This window comes from Sorghum bicolor, chromosome 3, assembly GCF_000003195.3.
Source record: "Sorghum bicolor cultivar BTx623 chromosome 3, Sorghum_bicolor_NCBIv3, whole genome shotgun sequence".
NCBI lineage: Eukaryota > Viridiplantae > Streptophyta > Magnoliopsida > Poales > Poaceae > Sorghum > Sorghum bicolor.
The window spans coordinates 11,773,863-11,784,425 of record NC_012872.2 but is presented as its reverse complement, the minus strand read 5'-3'; positions in this window follow the sequence as shown (position 1 = coordinate 11,784,425).

The following is a 10,563-nucleotide window of genomic DNA, read 5'->3' as shown; positions in this document are numbered from 1 at the left end:
AAACTTAAGAGAGATTTCAATTTTTAGAACTAGTCATGGCAAAGTAACTATTCATCATTTCCATGTGAGAGCTTATCATGAGAGTTCATAGCAAACTTTATTTATTTATTTATTTAACAAATTAAGCAAGGATATATATATATATATATATATAAACACAAAATATTTATTTCGGTTTTTATGATTATGCATCTTTTTATTATTTGAGTAAAGTATAAAGATGAGTAGAACACATAGCTGGATAAATGGGGGTGCTCTCCCCCAAGCTGGATTTTGACGAAGTTTCTTCTGATGTAGCTAGCAGGTGGTGGAGGTGTATTTGAATGTCGGCAGCACTCTGACAGCGATTAGGATGTCCTCCGTCTGCTAGTCTTCTTTGATCCTTGAATTCTGTGGAGCTCAAATAGACAACAAAGCTTTGTGGAACTGGTTAAGTGTTAGCATAAATATCTAGCCTTTATCATGTTGAGCCTCCTCAATAAATGTTACACTGTTTAGTAGGATCATAAATTTATTTTTATATTTTTATTTTTATAGGACAGGAATATATTTATTTTATTTTTATGCCACCACAGTGAATGCACTTATGGTTTTTATGCCATGAGCATACTCACATGGGGCTTGCTATTTTTAACATTTTCATTTTCTTTTTAAGATGATATGAACCTGATTAACTAAGCAAACTATTTAAAATAATTGAAAGGAAAAAGATAAGTACCAAGTTTACCTCTTGGCAAGGCGTTCGGTGTTTTTACGTCCTCCGAACGGGACTCTCCGTTTTCTCAGTCGTCCTGGGATTCGCTGGATGGCGTAGTTGGTGGTTCCGGCGGCGCCTGGTCTTCATGTATAACTATCTTCTCTCTCCACACCTGACTCGGTGCTACGGTCTCCTCAGGACAGTTTTATTCAAGTTGTATGTCTTCAGACCTTACCACTTCTCCTTCGTAGTCTGCTCATCCGTTCTTGATGATTTTCCTCCTCTGGTTACGGTTGCGTTGTCTCCTTCTTGTCCTGACCTGCTTAGAGTCTTCAATTATATAGTTAGAGTCAGTAAAATAGCAGCGTACCTTCTCAGAGGGGAAGTGCATGTGGACTTCTCCGGTTCCAATGTAGATGATTGCTTTAACAGTGCTGAGGAACGGTCTTCCAAGGATGATGGGTGGATCGTACTTGTCTTCTCCCATGTCAATAACCTTAAAATCATCTGGAGCTGAATGTATGTTGGTTGTAGGGACATGGTTTCATGCAGGAGCTGATAAGTGACTGCGGCCATTATGTTGACGTTCAGTGGCGGACCTAGAGAATTATGGAGGGGGGGTGCGGCTTCCGGTCTAACGACAGGACAATAATGCAACTTTATATTACCACAGCCATAATTTTTCACACATAGTTTAAAACAAGCAATATTGATGCACATCAATAATAAAGTAGTGGTAATAAAATATTTGTGCTTACCATTTATCAAAATATACTTAGCGAATCCCACAATGATAACAATAATAGATTGTTGGTGTTGCTAAAATACAATCTGTGCTCAATCAAATGGTTCTAGTCACTGAAAAGGAAACAAATAATTCATTGTAAGCAAAAAGTTAATATATAATGTATCACTAAAAAATGTAAATAGGTGCATTACCTCTTATAGATCAAATCTACGCCTTTTTCCTTCCATGTTCATGAAGCGATGAACCACAACATCATTTGTAACTTTCTTTAATTCTTCTTTCTCCACATAGCAAATAAGTCTATTACTCAAGTGTGCATCACCCATGCGGTTACTAAGAGTTGTTTTCACAATCTTCATCCCCGAAAATATTCTCTCCACTGTTGCGGTAGCAATTGGCAATACAAGCACAAGTTTCAAAAGCCAATAAACTAATGGATAAATTTTTTTTGTCGACACCATTCTTTGTGAAAGCTCACTGATAGTATTTAGGTTGATGAATCGGTTGTCTTCTCTCACATCAGCAATGTAGAGGCCAAGATGTTCCCTAAGATCTCTCAATTCCATAGAGCTAAAATCATCATGATATAATTTTGCTAAGTTTACCAAACTCTCCATATCAAAATCATGAAATGAATCTCTTGGATTGAAAGCAGCTGAACAAACAAGCAATTGAGAGCTTGTCTCACTAAATCGGCTATTAAGCTCTTGAACTAGCCAATCTATAATCTCATTAAAACAATCCACTTCATAGTGATGCTTGTTTGTAATTCCAGATGCCTTCCTAGACCTTTTGGGATCAATATATGCATCTTCCATTTCTAACCTTGTAATATCATGCATCTCACAAAAATCATTGACTTCATCTAATAATTTGCTCCAACCATCTCTTCTACATTTGTCACATGCACAAGACCAACAAACCTCTCTTTCACAATTCCACATTTGGCAACATACCTCAAAACCACAGCCATTTGTTCTTTACAAGAAACATCCCTTGACTCATCAACTAGCAAGCAAAACACATCATCACCAAGTTCTTCAAGAATAGAATGTAGAATTTCATTTGCAAAAGACTCAACAATGTCTATTTGAATTTTATGAGCAACCATACAACTATTACCTGCAAGACCCACTGCTTTTTTCAAATCTGGATCATGATCAGCTAACCAGTCATAAACCTCTAAGAAATTCCCTTTATTCCAAGACTCCTTTGACTCATCATGACCATGGAAAGGCAAGCCTTGCTTTAATAGAAGCCTAGCAGTATCAATGGATCCATTCAATCTAGAAAAATAAGCCCTCTTAGCTGCTTCACTTTGCCTATGCAAAACAACATCTATGTGCTGATTTCTTTGTAACAAAGCATCACACTTCTTCATAGCATTATAATGTGCTCCACCAACATCACCAACATGAGTCTTTAGCCTCTCTTTCGTGTGGAAACCATTCCAACCATCAACAACAAATGCTTCATTTCCTGCATCCTTCTTTTCTCTGAACAAGAAACAACAGAAACAATATCCTCTATCTTTTGATTCACTATATTCAAGTCAACCTCCAAATTCATCAAACCATTCTGGTTGAAACCTTCTTGGATTGTCTTTTTCCCCAATCAATGTAGACGGAAAAATGCACGTGCGAGGTTGGCATGGTCCATTCTCCAAATATTTCCTTCTCACAGTCTCTCTATGATTTGGATGGTACGAATCAATTTCCTTCCTTAAGCCTGGATCATATTTGATCTCTTCTTCAAAACTAGTATCCGGTACTTTTCTTTTCAAAAACCTATCCATGATTTTCCTAGCATCCAAAAGAAAAAGACAGGAATTAACAAATTAAAATCACTTGAAGATGTTTACTGAAAGGATGGACATGAAAAGAAGAGATATGTACTGCTGCTTGCTTCCTTCTGCTTGCGAGATGCAAATTGCAATCTACTGACTGCAGATTGCTGCTTGCCTACTTGCGACGGTTAGCGGCAACCACGATTGGTCACTTCATTAGATGGTTGGATGCTCGCGTCAATGGAGATTCAGATCAGAGAAGATGAGAAGACGGAAGTGCAAACTACAGAGAAGGGAGGCTGCGGCAGTCCATGAGTCGAGTGAAGTAGTCAGAGCGTCTACGCGGCCGGTGGCTGCGTGCATATCAGATTGTGTACACGAGCTGCTGGGCTGTGTGGGCTGCCATTTTGTAATGATGAAACAGTCATGGGCTCTTTTAGGTGGGGCTGTGGGTGCAGCAATTTCAGTTGGGGGTTGCGTATACGGTAAAAAATCATATACTACCAAGGATCTCGTATATTGCTGTGGGTGCGGTCGCACCCAGTGACCATAATGTAAGTCCGCCCGTGTTGACGTTAGATCCGGTGTCGTAGAGTGTCTTCTGAAAAGAATATCCGTTGATTGTGCACTCGATGCTTGGAACACCAGGGTCGTCCTTCTTGATCAAGAAAGGTGACTTGAGTTGACGATCTTGACCCCCTTGAGCTGCAGTGACCATCTTAGCTGACTCGGTACACATTTGCTTGTTCTTGTTCCTCCTGTTGGTCCTCTTCCTTGGTTCATGTCGGGAATGCTCTGAGATTTGTGTAGTCTTGTTCTTAAAGGAAAACGTCTCCTTCCTCCCCTTGATGTAGAAATGGATTTTTGCAGCACTAGCGTAGATGACACCTCCCGAGGTGTTCAGGAATGGCCTCCCTAGGATGATTGGTGCCCTCTGATCAGTATCAATCTCTATCACCACGAAGTCTGTTGGAGCATATAAGGTACCAACTCGGACGTAGAGGTTCTTCAATATTCTCTTTGGGAAACTTAGCGTACGATCTGCAAGCTGCAAACACATGGCTGTTTCTAATAAAGGATGTGTAAAGAATTTTTCATAGAGTACCCTGGGCATAATGTTGACGCTGGAGCCAAAGTCACAGAGTGCTTCTGGGAAGTCCACCATACCGATGGAGATCGGGATGACAGGGCGTCCTAGATTGTCTCTCTTGACCGACAGAAGGTCAGTAATTACTACCACAATGGGGTTACTCCAGTAGTTACGTCCTCAAGCATCTCAGGATAGTGATTGCCTGAGTGTCCAGTCTCTCCAGTGTGTTTGTGCTCGTAGATCTAGGTTCTTCACTTGGTGGAGTCTGGGAGTTGTAAAAGTCCTTCATATTTTGCTGGAAGTGTACCTGCTCATAGAGGCAAGGCAGAGATCAAGTGCATGGGCTCTGTTGGTGGAAAACACCAACAGAACCAAAAGTGTAATTGTTCTTCTCTAACCTTAAGCATAGTGAGCAAGACAAAGTTGATGGATAATAAGATCATGGGTGTAGCATTTAAAACATTTGTCAGATCATATCGCTCAACCTAATGGAAAGATAATCTATCTATACTTATGTTTTGTTTATATCTTCCAGAGATTGAATGTGCAACATTTTAGCTTATATGATTAGGAGTGTAGGATCACAAAGGTGGAAGGACTAAACATATTGAATCGATTGGGTTGGTTAATCTAGAGTTGTAAATCATATATGTTTATCTCTTTTATTCATGTGAATGCCAGAACCAAGGAGAAGCTTTATAAAAGTGATAGTCAAGTACCTTAAGATGTTACCTTACTTGAAGAGTGATGGTACAATATGACCTTGTGGAAGCTTTCCTTTCTTAGTGGTTGTGCATCGTGTTTGTGGCACCCTCCATGGATCATCTATTGTGAGCTATGTCTTCCTTTTGTAAATTGTTAAACTTCATGTGTCTCTCTCTTTGTCTCCAATGTGAGTTTATCTCAGGACTTCCCAGGTCGATATTGAAAGTTTTCCTGCAGGGGTTAGTCCAACAAAATATCCAATATCTACTATAGCATACTATCAGCTCAAAGATCAACCTAGACACCATGTCTAATTTGATTTAGGAAGGCATTTTAACCTAAGCATCATGCTTAATTTAAACTCCCTTGGAAGTAAGATCATCAGCCCTAAACTAAGCACCATGCTTAATTAAGAGATAAATGAAACTACTCCAAACCTAGACATATACTAAAGCAAATAAAGGTAGCATGAGAGCATTTATAGAGTTCTACTCAAGTGGAGATGAAGTAGTGTGATTAGTATTTAACAAATTGAGCATGTCTCAAAGGTAGGGACAACCAACATAGCAACATGGCAAAGGATGTTTTTATGTAAAGTACTCCCCCAAGCTTGAATTTTGTAAAATTCAAGTTTGGATGAATTTAATTCAATGTTGTATGATGATTGGTTGGACATACCTTGTGCTTGTCATTCATCCGATCTTCTTGCTCCAATCCTGGAAAGGTTAGTGACAAGAATACCCGAAGGAATATTTTTACAATTATCCTTATATGCTGAATTCACAAGGTAATGATACAAATAATTAAAAGCTCATGTTACGATCTGATCAATGCTTGTTTTAGGACACTAAGCTTGTCCTTGGGAAACCATCAATTTATGTCAGTGAAGTGGTTTCCCCTCCAACGCTGACCTATATCAAGATCAACTCAACGAGATCTGTAAAATTTATTATAGACATATGCATCGACAACCGCCCTTTTAAAGTTTTTATAAATAGAAAGGAAGAGGGGGTTGGAGATCTCGAATGTGGTGATGTTGGAGAGACCAATGGATTGTGAAGATATTGCATATGAGCATGGAGTAAATGAAGTGGCTATGAAATAAATTCCATGCTCATTAATGCTTAGAGTGAAATCCATGTGGTATGGTGAAAATGATAAGGTGAGTGTGGTAAAAAAGGAAAAGAAAAAGGATACACGGACGACTTGGTTCGAAACTAGCACAGCTACCATTCCCCGGCAACGGTGCCAGAAAGCTTGTTGGGTATTTTAAACGCAAACAGAAAAATCCGCAAGCGCACGGATACCGATGTAGCTTTCACCCAGGAGTATTCCAGAGTATCGATTTTCCATAGAGAACGTGAGTGTACTAATTAAGATCCAAGATCGCCCAAGGATAACTATATAATTATTTTTGGTGGGAAGAGAGGAAGTTTCTTGAGAGTTCTCTAGTTGATTTAAGAATCAAGAATTACTTCAAGATTATCTATATCGGGAGATCAGAGCACTAACCACAGAAAGAGATGAGAAGGGGGCTAGGAAGGTCTGACTACGGTCCTACAAACACCGATCCGAACGAGGTGGAATACGTCGACCGTTAGGGCTGTCACTACCCTAAGGCTACCACAACAATCCGCAGGATTGGGTGCAATTCCAGGTAATTGCAAGACTAAACACCACGTCTAATCTATTAATTACTACTCTAGCGTTATAAAGACTAGAGCACTTGATGCAAGCGGGAATCCAATAAATAACTTGAATGTAAATAAAAGTAATTAAAGAACTCAGGAATTATGAATTGAAGAACCTGGAGAACGATGAAGAACGAACCAGTTGCTGCAAAAGTACAATGTTGAGGAAGATCCGACAGATCCGGCTCCTCCTCCGCTCTCCTCTTCTCTCTCCCTATTTTCTAGATTACAACTAGAACTAGAACTAGAGGAACTAGAACTAGAACTAGATGAACTAGAACTAGATCTAGATGAACTAGAGGTAGAACTAGAAGAACTAGAGGGATCCTCTCTACTTGGATGAAGAATTGAAACCCTAGCTTTGATTCTGTAGAAGAGGTATGATCTCCAGGGGCCAGGGGGCCTTGCTTATATAGTATTTTCAGATGAATCTGGGCCGTTGGATCAAACCGACATTAATCGCATGGTTTTCCTTGATCCTTTAGGTCGGTGGAGCATAATCCGCGAAACGTGTCCTAATTGGGCACTGTAGCTAGGCGGGCGCCCAGGAGAGTAGTGCGGGCGCCCTGCCTCCGAGCCCGATTGCCTTCCCGTTCGTTCCCGTGGCTTCTGTAGTCTTCTAGATGATAGAAAATTGCGTGACACGTTAATATCTCTATGTAAACCCGACGTGTGGGCCTTTCTTCTATATTTCCTAACAACCCCATGCAGAAATAGACAAACACCAAAACTCATGGAATTCTGTCAGATAAAACCCTAAGTCTAAGTGTTGGTTGCATTTGGATCCTTTTCCATGATTAATTGATGGTTAAATATGAGCATTAAGGACCGTCAACATGGACCGAGGCAACGGTGAAGAGCAAGTGAGGTCAAGATCGATGAACCAATACGGTCACGTGATGATATGAAGTGGATCATATCATTTGGTGATTGGTTGGTGCATGTGTTGCATCAACATTGGAGGAGATGGAATGGAATGCACAAGGCAAAGGTATAACCTAGGACATTTCCATTTCACCGGTCATAGGTGTGTAGAGAAGTGCTTGACCGGATTAGTATAGATAACCGTACTATAAAGAGGGGAAATCTTTAATTGCAATGGTTGTCTAGTGCCACTAAGTGTGAGTCTCATTTGCATATACCTAGTGCTTAGTGACGTGGTGAGTTGCATGAGAAAGCCTTTAAAAGTGTTTGTGAAATGCTAACACACATGCACATTGTGGTGTACACTTGGTGGTGTTGGCACATTTGCAAAGAAGAAGGTGTTGGAGTTGTTTTTGATCAACTTGGTGAAGAGAGAGAGGTGTTTCGGTGTTCTTCGGACATTAGGATGGCTCTTGGATTAAGACTTGGATCAAGTATCCATATGGATTGTATAGCCCTCTGAGTAAGCTTTCCAAAATGTCCAAGATCATCGAATTCGGAGTTCGGAGCTAGAAGTTAGCATCCTAACAAGTTTTGAGGTAGTGCTGAGAATGTAGGACCGAAAGTTTCGGTGGAACTTCCGGTGGTACTTCCAGTGCCTGACAGGAAGTTCTGGTTGGGCTGTGAGAGGTGCGCTCGCGTTTGAGAAAACACTTCCGGTGTCTGACCGGAAGTTCCGGTCCATGACCGGAAGTTTCGATCCACAACCGGAAGTTCCGGTCCCTGAATGGAAGTCCGCATAGGAGCCTTTGCGCATGGCCTCGCGTGTCAGGATTCACTTCCAGTCTCTTACCGGAAGTTCCGGTGGGACTTCCGATGGGCCCGAGTCTCTCACAACGGTCAGATCTGCTAGGCCACAACGGTCAGATCTGCTTGGACCGAGGCTCCAACGGTCAGATCTGGTTGGACAGGAAGTTCCGGTGCCACTCTATAAATACCGTTGGGAGCGCGAGCTGAGGGATTGGGGGCTGCAGCTGCCTTCTTCCTTCTCACTTCTCTCCCATTTAGAGCGCAAGGAAGTTACGGTTCCTCCTCTCCTCTATCTCTCCCATGGATTTGAGCTAAAGTTTCTTAGAGGGATTGAAAGCCCTTTGTGGGTGTGGATGAGAGGTTGAAGATCAATCCTTTCCCCTCCTCTCCCTCTCATGCTTGGTGCTATTTTGAGTGAGGGAGTGAGAGCCTAGTGTGTGCATTTGAGATTTGCATTTGGTGGCACTAGGAAATCTTTGTGGTTGGGGAATTATTGTTACTCTTGGTGATTGCCATCACCTAGACGGTTTGGTGGATTGTGACTCCGTTTGAAGCACGCAAGAAGATTGTGCGGTGCTCCGGAGGAGGATTTGTGAGGGGTACGGTGCTCACCAAACGGGGATCGCGAAGAGCAACTCTATTGGATCGCGCGTGTCATTGAGCTACCTCACTTGTGGGTAGGTTCTTGCGGTGTCCTAGTGGGGACGAGGTTCGTGTAACACCTCTTAGCCGCCGAACCACCAAGTGTTGGTCGACACAACGGGGACGTAGCTTGGTGGCAACCAAGTGAACCTCGGGAGAAAATCATCGTGTCAACTTTGTTCTTCCCGTTGGTTTGCAAGTCCCTAACACAAGCTTGTATTTACATTCTTATATTTGTGCTTGTGTAGTTGCTCTTATAATTGGTTAGCTTGTGTAGCTTGCTAGTTAACTTCTTGCTTGTGTAGCTAGAAGTAGTTCCCTTGCGTGACTAATTTGGTTTGTGTAATCTTGTTAGTCACTTTGCTTAGTTTGTGTAGCTAAGTATTTGCGCTCTCTAATTTGGCATTGGTTGCCTTGTTATTGAGCTTGCTAGTGTGCTTAGTCTTTGTGCGCTTTGCCTCACTAGTTTGTGTAGGAGCTCCCCCGGTTTGCAAAGTACTAGTTGCATAGGTTTGTGTGACCTTGCTCCTAGAATTGATTAGGTGAGCTCTTGCTAAGGTAGCACCTTGCTTGCTTGTTTAGGATCTTTTCAAGGTGCTAGAGAACTTAGATAGAGGGGTGTAGTCTTGGCTAGATCGATAGTTTTAATTCCGCACTTGTCTCGGTAAGCCGACGTGTTAAAGTTTTAAAAAGGACTATTCACCCTCCCTCTAGTCCGCCATCTCGACCCTTCAAGTGGTATCGGAGCTAGGTCTCTCATTTGTGGTCTTCACCGACCCGAGAGGATGGCGGCTTATGGGCTAGATGTTGAGTGTCCACACATTTTTGATGGCACACACTTTGCACGGTGAAGAAATTGGATGCAATGCAATTTTAAGTTTATTTCTCCTCAAATGTGGTGGATCGTAGATGTGGGATTTTCTTGTGCAATTGATAAAAAGGTTGCAACTCAAGCGCAAAAGAAGTGCCTACATCTCGATTGCCAAGCTACTAACATCTTCTACTCATCTATAAAAGATAATATATTTGGTGAGATCATGGACATGAAGTCCGCCCATGAGATTTGGGTATTTCTCAATGAGAAATATGGGGTGATCTCCAAAGAAGATGTTGTGCCAAATGTGGAGGCACATGAGAATGTTGAGCATGACCACAACACCATGGTTGTGGAGGATTGCTCCACCTCATGGTCAAGTGATGGTGATAATGATGCTACCACAAGATCACTTGACAAGGACGATGATGATGCCACAAGTGATGCAACCGATGATGCTACCTCATGCACACTTGATGATGAAGATGATGGCTATGAGAGTGATGCTTCCACAAGCTCATCTACTACATCACCACATTGCTTCATGTCACATGGTGACACTAAGGTATCTATTGGTGATGTGATTATTGATTGTGATGGTCCAAATTTTGAGCTTGTATGCAAACTCTCAAAAGCTTTAAGAAATGAGTTAGCAAAAACAAATAAATTGAAAAATGAAAACTCATTTCTAAAGACCACATGTGAACAACAAAAGC